Source organism: Pseudophryne corroboree, chromosome 12, assembly GCF_028390025.1.
Source record: "Pseudophryne corroboree isolate aPseCor3 chromosome 12, aPseCor3.hap2, whole genome shotgun sequence".
Taxonomy (NCBI): domain Eukaryota; kingdom Metazoa; phylum Chordata; class Amphibia; order Anura; family Myobatrachidae; genus Pseudophryne; species Pseudophryne corroboree.
In genome coordinates this window covers 133,945,899-133,968,014 of record NC_086455.1, presented here as the reverse complement: position 1 = coordinate 133,968,014, position 22,116 = coordinate 133,945,899, and the positions used below count along the sequence as shown (strand labels likewise).

Below are 22,116 nucleotides of genomic sequence, written 5' to 3'. Positions count from 1 at the left end.
TACTGGGGGTATTATTGTATGGCCATGCCCCTTCCCAGTACCGCTTTGGGGTGCGCACCGAATGAGCACACTGTTCCTATTTAAAATATAGTGGGTAGGAGCACCAAAATGAGTACTGCTATGGGTGAGGGGTGATGGTGCTGGGAAAGGGGTACAGGGTCAGAGGCAGAAAAAGCGTCTGTGCAAGGGGGCATCAGCCAAAATCTTGCCTATGGCATCATATTGGATAGGGCCAGCTCTGCCTATGACCTCTGAATGTCTTAAATTTCATTTGACCCCTTGATTGGATCTCTGTTTCTAACAAAGGCTAGCTTCATTCAAGTACAACAGTTAGTAGCTCTAGCAGACGTAAACTGGAGCACCATGGTAGCCAGACTGGCAAGCAGTTCAGCAGAATTGGAATAAGGCATTCTTGGGAACTACACACTTTCGACCGAAAATAAAGCACTGCTTGGCACTGGGGAAGAGGATAAACTTCCTTATACACCAAAGTAGATGTCTTGATGGGAAGTTAACTGGCCATGGAGTTTTAAAGAGGAAAATCAATCTTTGAGCATGCATTAGTCTATAACAGTTGTCCAATAGGAAGGGAGAACAATGTCGAATTTTCTTTCAAATAATTTTATTTGTGATTCTGTAGCATATCACAAAGATACTTCCAATGACTTTTGTTACATTAATAATAGTGATGTGTGGAGAAATACAATACAATGCATATGGAATACAAAAAGAATCAACATGCACAATATAGAATATTTAGGTCAGAACAAAAAAATCGATTTTTAACAAATGTTTCTACATATTAATCTTTTCAGATTAAAGTATGTACAATAAGGTAGCATAATTTACTTATACTGTCAATTCAGAAACAGGGAGGAGGGGAAAATAAAAGTCACCAAACCTCAATGATTATCTACCAAATATTTTTTTATGTTATTAAGTTCACCTACAGTTTTATATTTGCAGGATAGTTAATCCAGAATATTTTTTTTTAATCAAATTAAAAACAGGAAATTGGTATTGAGTATCATTGCATAATTCGGCTATTCCTTACTGGTACAAGTGACCAGTTGCACGGTCCATACTTTGTGTTTGCATTTCAGCTGAAACAAAAAACAAAACAAAAACTTCCAACATACGATATTTCCAATATTGATCTAGAACAGTGCCGCTATGGTATGAACAAAACACAAAACCACTATATTACTAAAAAAAAAAAACCTTCCTCTACTGCTTGCTGTACATATGTGCATCACCCACGGCGTTATTTTCCAACTTGCTGAGCCTGCCGACGGAGAAGAACATAAATCTTCTCTTTCATCCAATCTTTGCTGTAGGGCGGATATGTCTGGGTGTCTGCACAATACCTAAAGATAGAAGGGATTTTATTTGTATACAAAATAATTTGACTCGCGGTAAAAAAATACAATTTGGTAATTTGCTAAACTAGCATGAGAATAAAGTATAGTGGTAAGTCTCAGGTGGCAATTAACCAAAGGATGGGCAAGCAAACAGAGTCACTGCAGGGGAGGAGACAAGGGAGCAGAGCACTGGTGACATAGAGTCTGCTAGAGTAGAACATGAGGGATGAGGGCCCTGCCGGTGCGAACTTACATACTAGGGAGAAGATATGAACAGGTAAACTGGAAAGAATACATGATCAAGGGGTGGTACAGAACAGTATCAAGTTAGGAGGAGGACTGGTACACTGTAATAAAAAGGTATGTTTTCAAGCTAGGGAAACAGTGTCTGATTGGGCGAGGGTGTGATTTCAAGAGGATATAGCAAATGATTGAAATCTTAAGAGCATGCTTGAGAGGAAGTTCCTAGAGTGGAGGAGAGGTGTTGGTTGAGAGAATAGGTAGGAAACAACTTCATATCCCACCAAGAGTGCAGATCTTCCATACCCTGTGTCAAAGTTGACTGGTTTAAACCACCTTAGTTTAAACCATAGTTTAAACGATTCTCTAAACCAAATGTTATTTTTAAGACAACCTTTTTATTATGCTGTGACTACAGGCACGGTGCTGTGCCTTCTTAATAAAAGCCTATTATACTAAAAATAATAGTGTTTTTTTACTCAAAATATTTAACATGTGTGCAGTATATTATTCAGTATAACATGTATAAGCCTAGGTAAGTGGTACAGAATTACAGTTACAACAGAAACAGATACAGCCAGTATACATCACCCTATCCCATAGAACCTTCTTCCATGTCTTCCTCACAGCAAGCAACTCCCTCTCTAAGTCCTCCAATGGGTGTGGATTATAAGATCTACACTAAAAAGGCCTACAGTCAATAGGTCGACCACTAATGGTTGACATGCATTAGGTCGACAGGGTCAAAAGGTCCACAGGGTCAAAGGTCAACATGGAATAGGTAGACAATAGAAAAGGTCAACAGGGTCAAAAGGTCGAAGTGTTCAAAAGGTAAACAAAAACAGTCAACACAATTTATTTTTAAAAAAAATTTTGGGGGGCATTTTGTCAATTTTCTGCCACAAAAAAAAGCTTCATTAGTGTACCACATGGCGAGCAAGCTTTGGGCAAGGTTACTATTCCCACGTGGATGGTAACATATAAAAAAGTTGGGGGGGGGGAGTTGAGTTGACCATAGTGTATTGTCCATTGTTATGTCGACTATTTAACATGTCGACATTTTGACCCCGTTGACCTTTTGACCCTGTCAACCTATTGCATGTCAACAATTGTTAGTGACCTTTTTAGTAGAGATCTATAGACCAGATACCGCTCCAATGATGGTTATTAATTTAAAACTGCTCTTTCTTTGTGCACTTTATATTTGTTTGTCCATTAATGCTTATTTTAATTTTGTATTGATGCATGTGTATTACAATTAGCATTAATAAACGTCTTTGTGGATAGCAAGTGGCTTAACTTTATTAGTATATCTAAAATATTCTATATCAAACTGTTAATGTCCACAGAGCCTTTTCGCTTTCTTTCTTATTGATTTCTCAACTGCCTCCCTTCCCTTTGTCTTGCCACCACTTGTTCCACAAGACAGTGAGTAGCACACCCTTGGACCTTGTCATTGTCCTATTAAATCTGTCATTTAATTGTTTGTTGTTCATAGATATGTTAACTTACACACACCACTGCTGCAGCCGGTTGCAGAAGACACCGCTTCGGAAAGGTGTTTAATTACTGACTATTTAATCTAATTGGAAACTTCCAATTGCTTAATTAGTCCTTGATGGGTGGGGGAGGGGTTGCCACAAGGGTGCCAGAGTCCTGCTGATTTGCTCTGGAGGTGCGTGAAAAAAGACTCAATGTCACATCTCATTTTGTCTCCTTTAATTGAATACGAAAACCCAGCGGCTGCAGGAAAAACCGTGCACCGTGGGGTTTTTCAGATTTCTTGCTCTCAGTAGAATCCCCCATAAATTTCACAGACTTGTATCATACATGGGGGGAATGTACATCTTTCTGGAATCTGATTCACAAAATAGATGTTCCCATTTAAATGGTGTGGTTTGCTGTTTATTTATTTGCCAACAGATGTAGGTGACAGCACGGATCATGTAATGGTTAGCCGTACTGCCTCACAGCACTGAGGTCATGGGTTTTATTCCCATCATGGTTTTAACTGTGTGGAGTTTGTATATTCTCCCTGTGCTTGCGCGGCTTTCCTGCAGGTGCTCCGGTTCCTCACATAATCCAAAAATATACTGGTACATTACTTACCTCTCACCAAAATTAACCTTACCATAAACGTGTGTGCATCTACATGTAGTAGGGACTAAAGATCTCTGTAAAGCACTGCAGAATATGTGTGTGCTATATAAATAACTGGTAATAAATGATCAATAATTCTTAGTGTCATTAGGAGCCTTAGTTGGGCCAATAAATTGATTTGAGCAACCTACATTCTGTGTATCATCATATGGGATCAGTAGCTGGAGATATGCTGTTCCTTGTAGTGCCATATTGGAGGATCTTTGGGTGCCTCCAAGTGAATTAGCTCTCAATTGAGAAATACAAAACCCAAAGTGATGATATACAAACATAACCCAAAGTCATGGTATTTTCATGTAGTAGCTGGCACCTTACCATATATTTTCAAATGTATGTAACTGAGATCTCTGCATTACAATTTACATGTAAAATATATATATCTTTGTTGGCTTATTGCAGTGTGCTGTGGGAATTTGTTTTTTCTTGCTCGGAGCCAGTATTGCAAAGTTAGATCTGATTTTTACAACAAATAAAAGGACATTTTATGAAGTTCAGTAAAAACTCACATTTAGGAGCAGATTTATCAATACTTTCTTTACTAAAATAATGTAAAATGGGTGGTTTTTCACACTGTTTTCACATTATTTTAGTATCACCTAAATGTATCAAAGGGCTTTTGGATGAGTTTTCATAAAAACCTCACCCAATATCTTCAAATTTCATTTGTTTAGTAAGCAGATTGTATTTCCTATATTTGTGATGGGAAATGTGATCTATTCAAATTTATTCAAGTTAAATTGTACAAAATACCGGAGGGAGCCTTGCAATTATAACACCATCTTCAGATGGCATTATACAGGCTTCTCCCGATTTCCCCTACCCCTGCTTTACCCTTCCTGCATGCTGACAAGCAGAGCCCGGAGTCAGCTTCTGTGAGCAACCTGTGTGTCTAAACAGACCACAGGCTGATCACAAAGAAAGAATATATGTGTAGAATAGAAAATATATAGAAATAATAAGCTCACCTGCACCCAGAGACTGGTGATCGGTGAGCTCCTTCTGTGTACTTTATGTGTCCTACAAGTCGCATAATTACACTGTAACTCTCACTTGCTATTATGCTGCATAAAAGAGCATAATAAACATTTTCTTCCATGGCACCAGATGTGATTGATCAGAGTCGGGGCTCAGAGGTCAAAGTGTGCTCTGAGTGGGTCTAAAAAATAATTTGCTCTTCTGAAGCTTCACTGGTCAGTGACTATGAAAGTGGGATAGATGTAAAACTGACTGTGCCATCATATTACACTGTGAAGTGAACATTCACATTAAAGAATGCTCATATGTCATTCTGCCAAGGTTTTCTACAAGACATTTTATAACTGCATAGCCCTGTATAATTATTTACTTCTCTAAAGTTTATATGCTGAACTAATGTTAGAGAAATTGCAGTATTATTCAATGGCTTTATTACTCTTGCTGTGGAACAAAACTGTCTTCTTATTTGACTCTAGCATATACCATTATCAATGATGTAATGAACAATAATGAATTTCCCGTGGACTTTTATTTACCTTTTTTTCCTTTCATAAGACAGAATGGCCTTGGGGTGTCTCCCATTGGGGGTTCATTTTCCTCCTCTACAGTAAGCATGTAAAGGGTTTAAATTAATGAATCCCAATTAAATTAATGTGAGGCCGTCTGATCTTCAGACAGAAGAGAAGGAATCATGGCTTGTGTCCTTAGATGTACACTTCTTTACAGGAGACAAACCAGTTACATTATATCCAGCAGTGCGTAGTGTATGTATTTTCTAGCTTGTTTCACCGCAAATTACATTATGTGCTGACACTATTAGCTATTCAGATAACTACTATAGATAGCATTTATGCAGTTTACTGAAGATGGCTTGGCTGCTCCAAAAGAACAAATTGTTTCCAAAACTATACTAAATAGCCTATAGCAAAAAGGATCAACCTACTGTATGGAGGAATTGCCATTTAGAGTAGATCTCTATTAAAGGGTACTACTATCAAATCGTTAGCATTTGCTGTAGTTATTAGCATATAAATAACTTTGTGTGAAACAGCTGGAGAACAAGACCAGGTATTCCACTGAAGGGTTGTGATATACAAAGATGTTGGACAGATTGTCCAAAAAACTGAAAATTCATTGGGTTTTAAAATGCTATGCTGTAATAGTTAATGGTCTTTACCTGGTGTCTGGAATTTGTTCTTATTTGGTTGGTCCTTAATGTTTATAACAGATTTCAAGAAGGCTGCAGATATATTGATGCCACTAGTGCATTTGTCCATTGCCAAAATTATAAACGCTCCCATCATCCCTGGAGAATACAACAAGAAAACAGATATAAAAATATGGTAATACATAAAACTTATGTAATGCAAATTTTCTTTATCCTATACGATAAAAGGCTAACGCTACTCCTGACCTCTATGGGGGGAATTCAAGTGTTTGGCACGCTGTCAGCCACTAGATGGGGCCCAATGGAACAATTCAAGTGTTGTTTCATTCAGGCGCACACAGCTGTCGGCGCTGACAATGTGCTGGTAACTAATTGAGTATAAAGAGCAGATGACTAAGTGCAAAAGAACAATGTGAACAGTAATCATGGCTAAGTTAAGCCAAACATGTGGCAGATGTGAACAAATGCTCAACATACATTAACACAGTAACAACACGGCTGGCTGCACAACAGTAAAGGTGGGCAGGCCATTATGTGATCCACACAACTCCGAGCAGTGCATGAAAGAAGAGCAGAAGGAAAATAATATACCCATAACTGGAGGAGGGGAGGGAGGAGGTGTAGTAAACAAAAGAAGAGGGTGGAGGAAGCAGGTAAGTTGTCTACAGATATGATCCACCAATGGCTAACAACACAGATCACAGGATACGGTAGGATCCTTGGATCCTAGAAGGTGAGCTGTGAAGAACGACATAGTAATAGGAGCCAAGTGACATATACACCATTAATGTACCTGACTTTCAATGACCCAAGAGACACATCTCAACAAGAGAATGAAAACAAAACAAGAAAAGATAATAGGAAAGGAGAGGGAGAAGATGATAGGTTAGGAGGTTAGATTTGAAAGAGGCAAATCTCATAAAGATGAGTCATTGAATTGAGTTCTCAGAATGTCTCATAAGTATTTTGCATAGATGAAATCATGTCCTCCTTATCCATAGAAAGCCAAATTTAGCAACCCAATCTGATATGGCTGGAGGAGACGGAGAGAGATTGCCAGAGGGCCTGCATGACTGCCTGAGCAGCAAGTTCAAATGGTTCAGGGGAGATCCTTGTACCTCAAGCTGTGAGTTGCTGATAAAAGAAGTCAGAACACATTGTGGATGGGACGTTCACCCCAAGTTGAACAGTTTATATTGGGTTACAACTATGCAGGAACTAGGTAAGCTGCCATTGGTCATCTAAAATATCTTCAGTCATTTGCCCTCCCCCAGCTCCTGGCCTTTATCCCATCCCCAAGCAGCAGTAAAGTGTTGGAACTCAAGTCAAGAATCTACCAAAATCATTTTGTATAGCTGTGCAATAGTATATATCATGGTGTGGGAGCTTAATCTCAGTGTCTGGAAGGAAGTTTATTCCTGCCTGAGGGTACTCAAGGCACCTATTGCAAGTAAAAAGTGGCCTACCTACACATACTTCCATTACTGCACAGGGGGGAGTCTTCACCTGTCACTAAAGGATCTATTTTTCCCAACATCCAGTCAGACACCATTACCATACCATGCCCAAGGCATCACACTTATGAATCCACCAACCCTAACTGGCATATTGGCAGGGTACGCAACATTATTGGACCAAAAACAATACTAACAAGAACACTTTTTCACATCTACCTGTTGCGAGAAACCTATACCTACTGTATTAGCTATCTATAGGGAGAGACAGAGTGGAGCCAGTGTAATATCTGACATGGATTCCCACTTCCAACCCTTTTCGGTATTCTTGCTCTTTATCTGTAGTAGACGCACTAGTTATTTTGTATATATAATTCATAGTGCCACCGCTTCTAGGAATATTGAACTTTTTAAGCCAACATTTTAAAATACAGGACCTCCAATGTATGGGCATTAACTGTTTTAAAAGGATCCAGAACAAGAGAGAGTTGGTTCTTGTGAATCTTCCATGTTGTCTTGTCTAGATAATATATGCCACATGGGCGACATAACGCATTAACCACAAAATAGTACATTTGTAGTGTTCTCTAGGTTTTGCAGAATAGCCATATTCAGATGCATAGGAGTAGCAACTTGCCTTTTATTTCATTGTCACATTAGACACACTCCAAAATAATGAAGGTAACATATGGTGACTAGGTTAGCTCTAGCTATCTTGTCACTAGTATTAAGAGCTTGTTTGTATGGAACAAGCATTATGAGTCTGGCAATATCGCTACACAATGCTTTGTACAGTGTTGGAAAATGTGTGTAAATTTGTTGTTTGATTTTTGTCATTTACAAAAGCCCAGTTATGGTTTGTGAGAGCTACAGGGAATGTGACTTGTGGGGGACCTTGTCACAGGTTACACAGACTGATAGAAGGCCACAACTATCTCTGCTTCAGGCTTACTAAGGATCTGCACACTCACCAACCCCACACCTTAAGTCTAACAAAAGATGCTGTTCTGCGTCAGTTATTACAGATAGTTTTTGGTGGCCACTGTTGTACAAGGAACCCTGGAGCAAGCAAGTATCACCCATTGGTCGACCAAGACCTCCTACCATTGTCCAGAGGCAATGGTCATTTAACAGTTGGTAGCTCCTAAAACCACATAAGAATACATTACTCATGAATTGACAAATTTTCTTTTTCCTTAATGAAGGCACCAAAGAATTCTAAAAACTTGCATTATGATTATATTTATTAAACAAAAGAACAATACGGAAGAACGCCATGTTAGGCTTTTGCCTTGTGTGTGCAAGCTGGACAGCATGTCTAATACAGTACAGATGAGTCACTGTTCATCTTTGCCGCTAGTCGTAGCAAACACAACTCGTTTCCCTCGGCTAGCGTGCCTGCGGATGTGCGCGGGAACTGCGTATGTACCCATAATCCATAGGATAGCATGTCATGTGTAACATGGCAATGATTTTTTTTTAACCCTTTCCAGTGTGTATGTCAGCAAAGTGTTAAATGAATGCACTGTACACTGTTAATAGAGAACGAAGACTCTCCAGCTCATATGAAAGAGAATGTCTTCTTATCTCCCTCTTTATACCTCCACTCCCCACCCTTTCATCCCACATTTTAGTGTGCATAAAAGTAGCTGTGATCCTGGAGCCGCTGCTCGGAATGACTGGATGGCTGTCAGCCTTGTGTTCTCCACACGCCGCAAAACTGACAGAAAAATACCGACCGTGACAAGGGAAAAAAAGAACATTATGTCCTTTCACCCGTCACTTCTCCAAATTGCTCAATCTCGGCTGACATATTATTATACATTGTTTCTCCGCGAACGGGAAAAAAGCCAATTTCTTTCCTTTTTACCTTTTTTTATTTTAAACTACAGAACTTTTAAGAACTACAGAGGCGATGGCAGGGAAAAATGAGCTAGTATTTTTTCCCCCCCAGAAACTGGTTATAATTAACCTGTAAACTACCAGACAATGTTCTTCCCAAATGGTGCTTCACTGACTCTAAATGGGTCCAGCATCCAAATAGAGAATGTTGAGTGACTCCATTGCTGGATGTTATCGGCTAGCCAGTAGCTTTATAAAAAATAAGGAGCAGGTGACAATAGTAAGTGTATGGAAGCACCATTGTGTCTAACGAACTTCACAGCCGAAGCATTTCAAATGAAGATTAGTTACAAATAACTTGTTCAATCATGTCCCTACACATCATGTAATACACATTGAACATCATCATGCGGTCAGCAGTAAAACCATGCCATGAATTAATTTTATGCAGAGCTCTAACAAGGTGTGACGTATTTTGCAGTTTAACATATTACTTTTGATCATTTTATCACTTTCAACGTTATGGGACTTTACAGTCCTTTAGGGTGAGGGAAGAGTTAAATTCAATACTGGACAAAAAGAAATAATATGTTTATAAGATGGAGACTATTTGTTGCAGTGGGATAAGCAGTCTGCATATCAGGAGTATTTTTTTAAAAACATATTGTTTGCTAAGGGCATTGTAATGTTTATATGCCCCAGTAGTTGTCTGGAACAAGATAAATAAATTATTTTAATATACCTTTCCCCTGTTCCTTCCTCACTCTTATGCTTCTGTGTGATTTTCATCAGCGGCGAGCATACTATTTTTACAGCACCGTACATGACATTACTTTGAGAAATCTTTACATATGGACTTGAAATGCATTATGCAAAACTTTGAGATTTTTGACACTGCAGAAACTCTAAAGGGAGGCAGTCTGTGCTAACATTTTAAATCCCCATCGCAGCTGCTTAGTTAATAGAATATGTTGAAAAATATTGATGTGTTTTGTGTCTTCTCTGTCAGATTCCATGTCTTTAAAAATCATAGCAAATGGCCAGAATATTCCATATCTTTCCTAGTTTGACTTAAAATTATGCTGCACTGATGGGGGAGAAATCCTCTCTAAAAATGTCTTTTTTGTGCTAGACTCATTTGCATTTATCTTGAAAGCTTTTAGTGTATTGAACACTTCCATTATCAACCTTTAGTTGTGCATTAATATCGCAGCTAAACAAAAAAAAAATTATACCTTCAACCATATAAAAGAATCCTTGAAATTATTTCACTATACACAAACATGCAAAGAGAATATTAAATATAGATACAAATTATTAAAAAAAAATTACAACAATCTAAGCATCGCTAAAAGAAGATAAGGGGAAAAATCGGAAAATAAAAAATATCTTTGATTGTAGAGAAAATCTGTCTCTTGTTCTCCACCCTCCAGCTTGTGAATAAAATACATTTCTTTTCCTTAGCAATCACAGTTATAATCAAATTGTCATTTTTCCCCTCTGAAATGCTTGGATCCATTGTGACTTGTACTTTTTCTAGGTCTATAAATGTGGTTTATGTTTGAAATGTATCAACTGGAAAGTACTTATTACTAGTAAATGCTGTGCTATTTCACGTTCTGCAAAGTGAGCTGTTAACGGATATAATTTGAGCAGAATAGCCAGAGGAAACCTTTTGATATGCAGAAGAGCTGACCCGCGTACTGTGCCTTTAATTAGGTTTTTAATTTTCCAGGCCATCTGACAATATTAAATAGGGTCCCAGACCTTCAAATGTTGATTGGGGGTTAGACAAGATGTTCTGCAACATGGCATTATAGAGAGAAGGTGAGGGCACTACCACAGACGCAGCAAGAGTAAAGAGGACCCTGTCCTTTTAATCTACAGTGGGAATTTACACAGCAGCTATAGATTAGCAATACTGTCTATTGTTTCGTTTTTTCATCATAATGTACTTTCTTTTTACGTTCTTACTTTACCACTATGTTATTCTTTTAAGTTATAAAGTTGACAACATGTGCAATAATAATTAAGAGACTTAATAATTTACTATTTGTTCACTCACAAATATGCTGGCAGAAAACAAATCGCCCTGAATGATTTGGTGACCCTAGTTTTGGTCCCTGTCACATGGTCTCCGTGCCTGTCTGTTTGTCTCTCTGATAGATAAATGCTCTACAATGCTGACATGCAGAGTATTCTTCCACCTCCAAAATTAATATATCGTCTTTTAAAAGCTTAGATCTGTATTTTTAGCACTATACATTTTTTTTAAATGTTAATTGTCCTTCAGGATAAATACCAAACATGATCAAGGCCAGTCATTGTCCCGTCACTATGAACTGTTTAGGTATTGAACGAGTTATGAGATTGATGGATCAAGCTTTGGAGAGAGATAAAATAGAGACGTTTCCAAAAGAGACCTATCAGATTCTAACTCTCATTTATCTAATGCAATCTTTGAAATGGTAAAAGCGGATTGCAACTACTCCACTTTATCTCTCTCCAAGGCTTGATATATCTCCCCTTCTGCATGATAATATCTACATAACATTTAATAATTTGGCTACAAAAATTCCAACAATTGGATAGATCTGATAACAAAAAGAGCTATACAGTTATTCCTATTATTTCCTCAGATTTATTGTAATAGTTCCAGTATTAAAGCTTGTACAATTATCCTTGGACCATTGCATAGTGTATGAGAGAAAATGTATAACTGTATTACTATCACACAACCTCAACATTGTATCCAGCCTTAAAAAACATAAACACAGAAAATACTGAAATAATAGCAATGTCCAGCACTATGTATGCTTTTTAAAGCATACACAAATCTAATTTGAAAAATGATTAAAAATAGAAGTAGTAAAATACAGAATAAAGCAACCATGTATCCAAAATCCAAATCTGCATCTTCCAGGTGGTTGTGCGAGGGGCGGACGGGCGGACGGGCGGACGGGGGGCAGCTCACTTCAGAGAGCGGTGAAGTGAGCGACCCGCTAGATTGAGCCTGGATGCAGGCTCAATCTAGCACCGGCGATAGCGATGCGCGGGGCAACGCATCGCTAGCGCTGGGGGGCATACACACGGCAGATCTGTGCTTAAATCTAAGCAATCTAGTCAGATTGCATAGATTTTAAACACGGATCTCTCCGTGTGTACCCCCCTTTAGGCAGTGGTTCTCAAATTGTGTGCCATGGCACCCTGGGGTGCCTCTGGGAACTTAAAGGGGTACCCTGGATTGGTGGTCCAGGACCAATTCAAATTAATTGTGTCCAATGTAATAAGCAAAACCAGTGCTGGTGGCTGACAATCATAAAATATGTAGACAAAGAGAAGCAAATCTTGTCCTTTACCACACAATTGAACCTAAGGATGACATATAAACACAATTTACTTAATTTAATATTTCTTTCTAAATTTCTCAATAAGAAACGTTTAGCCCAGGGGTGCCGTGAAAGAAATTGTGATACTCTAGGGCGCCATGACTGAATTTGTTTTGGGAACCACTGAATTAAGGGGAACATTTATCAAAGCTTGGAGAGAGATAGAGGAGAAATGTACTAAGCCTTGTATAGTGATAAAGTGGAGAGAGATAAGTCACCAGCCCCTAACAGACATGTTACAAGCTGTGTTTGAAATATCAGTTAGGAGCTGGTTGGTAGGTACTTTATCTCTCCCCAAGTACATCTTCCATACAGTGGAGAGAGGTAAAGTACAGCCAATCAGCTCTTAACTGTCATTTTTCAAACTCAGTTCTCAACATTGCATCGGTGTCTTGTATAAGGGTATAAATTGCATATTTACTGTCAATTTTAAAACCGATTCTAGAAACCGATGTCGATGTTGGTCAATTTTTATTAGTCAGTTTTTCTGTAGCTTTTGGCAGTTTCATTCAAAATCGACTGCAAATACACCTATTAAAAGTAATCAAAAATCAACAAACAAATTTACTAAAAATCTACAAAAAACTGGCAAGCACTTCCTACACATGTTCTATAGGACAAAACATGCAAAAACAGCTGTGGTTCCTCTACTTCTGCCTCCTGGGTCTTTTCAGTCAGGTAGTGATTTGCATACTGCAGGAAAGTGCCCAGCATTGTATATCCCTGAACTACCATAGAGTATCATTCAGAGACATTCGCAAACCCGATATGACAGGCTGCTGATTTTTGGTGGCGGAGAGTGGGCAGAGCTGGGAAGTGTTCCTGAAAACTGGGGCACATTGGCCCCATTTTCTGCAAGTGGCAACTCAGGATCTGTGTCTTCTGACACAAACTTCCTGGACTTGGCTACTGAGCTGTGAAGGCCAATTTCAGTAACTTCAGCATTGCTCAGACTGCCTATGGTCTCGTAGATTGTCCAGTGCTGCACATTAGGACCCAGCATTTGGATCTGCGGTGTCAGCAGGAGAAGTCTTTTTCCCTCAGACATCTCCTGCTGCTTTAGCATATTTTCACATTGTTGCTGTGTCCAAAGATATGCACTGCCAGGGTCGGACTGACCCACAGGGGAAACCACCGGTGGGCCCCACTGCCTGGGGGCCCACTCCTTCCTCTAGGGATCAGGTTCCAGACTGTGCACTTGTATTATACATGGTATGATACGTTGCATACAAGTCTATTGTGTATTTCAAGCCTCTGTGGGGGTTGGTCACACACCTTTTGTAGGTTGACCACACCCCTTAGATGGGCCCCTATCACTGCATTCCCCGGTGGGCCCTTCATGCCCTAGTCCGACACTGTGCACTGCAGCCATCTCTGATTGAGGTCCATAATTTCTAGAGTCGAGGGTGCATCATATGGTTGGCTCCTATTTTATTAGAGATGTGCGTAGACCATCAAGTGTTTTGGTTTGGGATCTGGATTTCTTTAACCACTTAACTGGCATGGGGGGGTCATTCCGAGTTGATCGTAGCTGTGCTAAATTTAGCACAGCTACGATCGTTAACTCAGACATGCGGGGGGACGCCCAGCACAGGGCTAGTCCGCCCCGCATGTCAGTGCCGGCCCCCTCGCACAAATACAAAAGCATTGCACAGAGGCGATGCCTTTGTATTTGAGGAGTAACTCCCGGCCAGCGCAGCTCTTGCGGCTGGCCAGGAGTTGCTCGTCGCTCCCACTGGCTGCAGCGGCTGCGTGATATGTCACGCAGCCGCCGCGGCCCTTCCCCCCAACGGTCCGGCCACGCCTGCGTTGGCCGGACCGCTCCCCCTAAATGGCAGCTTAACGCCGCCGTTCTGCCCCCTCCCGCCCAGCGACCGCCTCTGTCTCAGAGGCGATCGCTAGGTAACGAAAGCTGCAATGCGCCAGCACAGTTCCGACCTGATCACTGCGCTGCGACAATCTGCAGTGAGCGATCGGGACGGAATGACCCCCATCGTCAGATCACATGCGACTGCGCCGCCCCACTGTGTCCCACAGATTTTGACTAGGAGATCCGTTCTGCAGATGTGCATAATACAATATTTAAACATTTAAAAAATATACTTTCTAAACTATATTAAATAAAAATAATTAAAAAAAATGTTGTGAATGGTTTTGAAGGGAAAATAGTCAGTTAAGTGGTTAAAAATTGATAAAATCATCTAAAATCATGTAATGTGGACCTGTTTTTGTTCCTACAGTATTATAACACCAGTAACATGTGTGAAATGGCAGCTGCAATCACAAGGGAGGGTGTTACATGCAATCCAAAACACGCAAGATTTAATTTTAAAACCAAATTTGGCTGGATGGCCCGAGCCGTGACTTGGTTTAAATTGGAACACAAAGTTCTGGTGTGGTTGGTTTTCAGCAAAACCGACCGCTCATCTCTACTTTTTATATTCATAATAATGAAGATTTAACCAAAAGAATGTCTTTCAGAAATGAAATATGCCTGTCACTCATTAGTCTATTATTTTGGTCAATTTTGTTGTTGATTTTCAAACCGGCCCTTTATAAATTTCTGATTTTTAGCATTTTGACCGAAAAGAACAGTGTTATTTTCCCAATGTTAGCTTTTGGGTGGGAATCAATTTTGAGACAGATTTTTTTGGTAGATTTTGCCTTTAGTAAATGTCTGAGTTGTAAAATTGATAGAAAAATCTGGACAAAAACACAAAATTGGGCAAAATCAATTTTTAGTACATCCTAGGGAATCCTACACAATGATCCAAACAGTGCAAACAAGACTCACAGAGGTTTACGCCTTAACAACCAAAATTTGAAGGACTTTATTTCATCCTCCTTCTAGGGACTGGCACTTTATAATCGTAGGTGCTTGCCTAGGGCACCAATAGTTAAGAGGCACCTGAGCTACTGAACTAATATCATGATATCACTCTTCCAGTGTGTTAGAGGCCTTGGGCACAATAACAAGGGGGGTAAATCTGAGTTGATCACAGCAGCAAGTTTGTTAGCAATTGGGCAAAACAATGTGCACTGCAGGGGGGCAGGTATAACATTTGCAGAGAGAGTTAGATTTGGGTGGGTTATTTAGTTTCTGTGCAGGGTAAATACTGGCTGCTTTATTTTTACACTGCAATTTAGATTTCAGTTTGAATACACCCCACCCAAATCTAACTCTCTCCGCACATGTTATATCTGCCCCCCCTGCAGTGCACATGGTTTTGCCCAACTGCTAACAAATTTGCTGCTGCGATCAACTCAGAATTATGCCCATGGTGCGCTGGCCACTGACAATGAGGATTACCTGTGAATCTACCAGCTACTGTTCCTCCATGCCTGTGATGTGCTCAGAGTATGGTGCTGGACTATAATTTCACAGCCAAGTGCCACACTTTCCCTCTTAGGAACAGAAGGTACCGCCCAAGAGTTGGCTAGATTTTTGTTCTATGCTCACACACTGACAAAATCCGAGTTACTGGCAAAATAGATTTATTTATTTATTTTCTATAGGTGTGACTTTATGAGGCTAGAACCATTGAGCAGTACTATAGTACGGTGTACAAGGACAATGGCCTAGAGCTACAGAAATCCAGTATTAATCAAGTGCAACCTGTGCACACTTAATTGCACATCATTAAACATTTACTTTCAGTCTGTTATGAGCGCTGTCCATCCAAAGTAGTAGTGTTAAATATCTTGGGGAGTTGGATGCACCCAGGTACCAGACGATGGTATAAATGTTTTACCATTCATTTGACTGTTAGTTGCATATTAAAGGACATGGAGTTGTCATTGGGGAAAGAGGATGTATTTCATTTATGTATATCAATATTAAATGTTTGTTAGTGTGCACATGTCAGTAACCTTCACATTTCCATGCATTGCTGAACTAATAAACCTCTCTGTAATAGCTTACTGACACCTGTGAATGAGACAAAGTATTACCATGTTTGCCGTCGTGAGGAGCTCTGTGACCATTCATACATGAAAGTAACTCCTCCCAGCCTAGGTAGCTCCAATTCAGCTTTCCCTTTACTTCATTGAACTCTCCCATCTGCCATATTGGTTTAGAAGTTTGTGGTTTTCCAGCTGCACAGCTAGTAATTGCCCCAGTATGCCAATGGTAAGGCCAGTCTCTGTGCCTGAAGGGGCACTTCCTTGGTTACAAACCAGTCACAATGATGAAAACTTCTGGTAATCTCGGTGTTAGCATTATCTGTAGAACTTTACCCCTACACATACTATATTGTTAATTTATATATTTGTACGCATTCAATATCATTGAAGGAATTTACATAGAACAAGGTGGTCCTATAACAGGGCCATGCATGGTGGTAAAGTGGTTAGCATTGCTGCTTCACAGGACCTTATCGGTTGGATGTAATGGTGTCTGAGATCCCAGGAGGTGCGGGATGCCTTGTAAGTGATTGCCCCTATAAAAAAAAGTCTGAGATCATTAGGTATTCCTCACCTCCAGGGATCGCTGACGCCATTACATCCTGCCCTTCCTGTGTAGTGTTTGTATGTTCTTCTGTGTTTTCTTGGATTTCCTACAGGCACTCCGGTTTCCTCCCATAATCCAAAGACATACTGGTAGGTTAGTTTTCTACTTACAAAATTAATCATTGCTTGTGCGTGTTAGGCAGAGAAAACAGTAAGTTCCACTGCAGCAGTGGATAGATATATATGTATATATATATAGAAATAGCAGAAATGGCGGCACTCCACAGACTTCAAGTAGATTAAAACAGCTTTTACTTTATTGCGTCCTACGCCGTTTCGGGTAACAACCCGTCTTCAGGGACAATCATATACAAATGACAGACATTTACAAACAATATATACCCCCCAAAAGACAATCAATCCATCATTTCACATCACCTGTCCACCAGTGCCGCTGACGCCCAACCCTCGTCTCCACACTATAGACGCAGGATAAAGACGTCAGGCTTAGGAGCCGAGGACAGGTGAATCAATTAAGGAGATGCTTCAATCAAGGAAAACATGAAAAACATACATATGTGTCAAACAAAAAACCTCCTACCATGTATAAAAATAAAAAATAAAAAACATATATACCTGGATTATTACAGATACCTGTATAACATTATATATCAACAATCATATTAATGAGCAGCACGGAAAAGCCCCAAAGCAATATCAAATATCTAAAAACATTCATGTAAGTTATAAGAAACACTGGAGCCCCAGTGTTTCATTAAGTCCCTTGGGTGCTAAGGTGTTTAAGATGAAAATCCATCTACTCTCTCGCTGCAATAGAATTTTGTTGCGGTCTCCCCCCCTATGGGACTGTGGGACATGATCAATGATTATGGCACGTAAACTGGAAACATTATGTTTCGCCGCTAAACAATGCCGTGCTAGTGATTGGTCACTGGTTTTTTTCTCATACGCTTGCTTAATGGCACTACGGTGTAGTGCCATTCTTTCACGAAATTGTCTCTGGGTCTTGCCTACATAGGCAAGACCACAGGGACACTTTAACATGTAAACCACATGTGTAGTGGTGCATGTTACACGATGCCTGATGGTGTAAGATTTGCCGGTGTGTGGATGTGAAAACACCGGACCAGTTAGCAGTGTGTTACACGTTGAACACCCAAGGCAGCGGTAACAGCCCAATCTGGGTCTTAGAAAATGTGTTTGTTGTTTTTTGGTTAAAGGATATACATCAAGTTTAACGATCCTGTCAGAAATGCTTTTCCCTCTCGTATAACAAGGGAGCAGTCGAGTATCCTTTAAATTAGGCAAATCACTGTCAGTATTTACTATGGGCCACAGACTTTTAGCTCGTTTTGTGATGGAGTCTGATGTAGTTGTATAGCGATTAACCCATGGAATGCAAGGGGCTGAGTTTTTAACATTACTGACTGTGGAGACTGATGGTGTCAATAAGGAGTCCCTTGACTTCTGTAATACCTTTTGTTTACTCATCATTAGTTCTTTCTTGGGATATCCCCTTTGTATAAACTTATCTATCATACAATCAAGTGCTGGTTCCACCTCCTCCTCATTGGACGTGATCCTTTTGACCCGCAAAAACTGCGAGTACGGAAGACCCCTCCTCAGAGGCAGAGGGTGGAAACTGTCATGACACAGTACTGAATTTCTGTCTGTCGGTTTGACAAAAAGTGTGGTTTTTAAATTACCATCAGAAATTGATATATCCACATCCAAAAAGTGAACCGACAATTCATCCATCACATAAGTGAATTTAATTACACTATTGGTGTCATTATGTGTGTCAATCAATTGTTGTAATGATTGGGGAGAGCCTTGCCAAAAGATCAAGAGATCGTCAATGTACCTTTTGTAAAAAAACAAAGAGGTACCTTTATGACAATCAAACAAATCACCTTCAGTTAAGGACATAAATGCATTAGCGTACGATGGGGCCACCGGGGACCCCATCGCACAGCCAGCTAGCTGTAAATACAGAGAACCATTAAAGGAAAAATAATTGCGTGTGAGAACAAGCCTTAGCAACTGTACAAAAAAGTCTATCGCCGGACCATGGTAGAGCGGATTATTAGTTATTAGTTCTCTAACAGCCTCTACACCTGCATCATGTGGGATACAGGTGTAGAGGCTGGTTACATCAGCACTGCACATCACTAGCCCAGTAGGAATATTTGTCAATTGACCCAAATCATTAAGTAATGCTGTAGTATCCCGTAAATGTGAAGACAAACCCTGAATGCAGGGATTTAAATAAATGTCAAGGAAGACAGATACGGGGTAGTACAGTGAATTTCTGGCTGACACAATTGGTCGGCCAGGCGGCTGTGACAGGGACTTGTGCACCTTCGGAAGTGTATAAAATAAAGGGACCGTGGGACAGTCCACAGTCATAGCCTTCAATTGTGCTTCAGAGATAATACCACTGTTCATAGCTGACAATAATAAACCGTCTAGTTCTAACTTAAATTTAGCAGTTGGATCATACGTTAATGATACATAAGTACTTGCGTCACTGAGTTGTCTTCTGCATTCATTCATTCGGCTAAAGAGGTATGTATCGCTGTATCATACCAATATAATCTTGGAACCATACGGTAATATCATATATGAATAGTATGATGTCCGCTATAACCATCTAGCTTATAAATGATAAATATGATTAGTCCCTATAAGGATATATTATTTTTCTATAGAATCATTAAATGTAATAGCACCATATATCAAATAGGTTGATCTAAACCCTTTAATGTCAAATTATATTTCTCTTAATTTAATGGATTCCTCAACTCCTCCTCTTCGATTGTATTTTCCTCCTTTCGCATGTTACTGTACAAGTATAACTTATGTCATAATTTTACAGATGTTTCATGTGGTGTAATCGAGTTCGATATCACTTTTTAAGTGTTTTTACCTGCCTATTGAAGACACATTAAGTTACTTGTCCATACTGTGATTTTTTGGTATGTATACATTTTAATTAGAATTGATATGAACATATTACTGATCATTGAGAAGATCTATTGATGTAATGTTTGTATATATCTTCTGTTTAGATTGTAAATAAAATACCCCTGATGAAGTCTGTAGGACGAAACGCGTTGGTTTAAGACAGCGATTTTGTCATTTCTTCAAGGAAGATCAATTGTATACTGACATATGATTGAATTGAATTGTTACCAACATCATTATATGTATGGAACATTGATTGTCTTTTTGGATTTAATGTGATACAGCTCATTTCTTACTGAGTTTTATTTAAAAATAAATAAGTCTATTTCTTATGACTATTTTATTATAAGTGATAAATTTGTTGACATACCTAGTAGAATCACTAGCTCCCTGGGGAAACACTCTTTTTTTCTGTTCATAACTATTATACCCCATCTAACAGGGGGTATTTTCCCTAAGGTGTAGCTCCACATAGTGTCAGCGCGAGACAGCTCTTATATATATTTTTCACACATATATATATATATATATATATATTCTTTGTAAAGTGGAGAGTAATATCAATGTGCTATATAACAAGAACAGTTTGGATGGAGCCCACTAATATACCTCTGCTCCGCTTGCATTAGGATCTACAGAGTGACTGCAGTGACACTTACATCTTTGCATGCGACTGAACATACAAAGTTTGTTCCATGCATGCAATTGGCACCCCCTATGTATTTGTAACATATGTATGACTCAAACCATGAAAAATGTATGGATGGATTTGTGCCTGAATCTTCAATACTAGCTTACTCAATACTCAAGCAACAGCCAGCACAAGCATGTATGTGCATTAGATAATCATTATCATCATCATCATCATCATCATCATCATCATCATCCTAAAATCGGCATCAAACCTGATGGCTCTGTGGAAGTACTGTATTATGTCAGTTGCATAAAATGTTTTAGACATCATGAACTAGCTGTATACAGCATGTAATGCCCATTGTAAAACAATAAAGAAGTTGATTATTTTATGAATTCTTGCACGTTTTTCCCTAGGCTGCCATACAAAACCCAATATCATATGTTCCTCAGGATGGTCAGGTGAAGACACCCATTGATAGTCCACTGTACTGCAAGAGACAGCAGTAATGTGCTCACTAACATGCTTCTTCAGCTGCCAGCGTGGGGATTAATTCTGTTGACGTCCTTCCACAACGCAGTATAATTGAATAATCCCTTTTGTTTCATAGAAGGAAGCGTAATGTGACAGATAATCAAAGAATGAGTGTTCTTGTTTGCTTTGTTAGAAATTGATGTTTAGGGGCTAAAGGAATAGGTCCTAAAAATGAAATGAAAGTGGCTGAATGAGGAAAACCTTCTTAATAAAGGCCCGGGGAATTTTTGTTGAAGAAAAACGAGGTAAAAAAAAAAAAGCCTCCTGACAGTTCCATCTCCTAAACGAGAGATGACAGCACCCTCATTAAAAGAATTAATAGCAAGCTCAGAAATGTTAACCTCTTCAGTGCTTGGGGCTGGCAATATGCATTTGGAATATTCGCTGATGCCACTATTTCCAGAAAGATATTCAGAATCAGCTAATAGTAAGAAATACGGCTACATAGATTTTCTGTACAATTGTGGCATCAACTGGAGGTTGCAAAATGGACCCAAAAGCCTAGCAGCCTTCCACTTGCTATAGTGCGGCACAGAGCCTCTGACTATTGATCATCACACATGTTCTTCAGCAAAAAAGACATTGACTGTTCATGGACATTTGAAAACAGCTGTGACAATGTGTCAGGTAAGCAGCTGTATAGCCTGGCAATCATGTGTCGGAGTGTGCATCGTTCATGATTCATACCCTCGGTGTGATTCCTTAGGCATACACTGCTGAGGGAAAAGCTAGACTACACACTAAATGATTGGCCAGGATATATCACATATAAATTGGGGAATATAAATACCTGTTAGTTCTGCCAGGATGCATTCGTCAAGTAGCTCCCCCTCTTATATTCACTTGTCATTTTTCTTTCTACTTAGAAACACTACAGTAAAATTGGACAAACAACCCCTTTCTCTCTAGCCCCCCCTCAATG

The 22,116-nt window shown here is 39.5% G+C and overlaps 1 long non-coding RNA gene across 1 annotated transcript; it reads right to left on the bottom strand.

The window, feature by feature from the left end:
- Nucleotides 1-725: 725 nt before the first annotated feature.
- LOC134980471 (uncharacterized) lies at nt 726-22,050 on the bottom strand. Its single transcript, XR_010190404.1, has 3 exons — nt 21,985-22,050; nt 5,914-6,042; nt 726-1,367 (listed from the first exon to the last, which is right to left on the bottom strand). It is a non-coding gene; the product is annotated as an uncharacterized LOC134980471 (long non-coding RNA).
- Between the last annotated feature and the right edge of the window lie 66 nt (nt 22,051-22,116).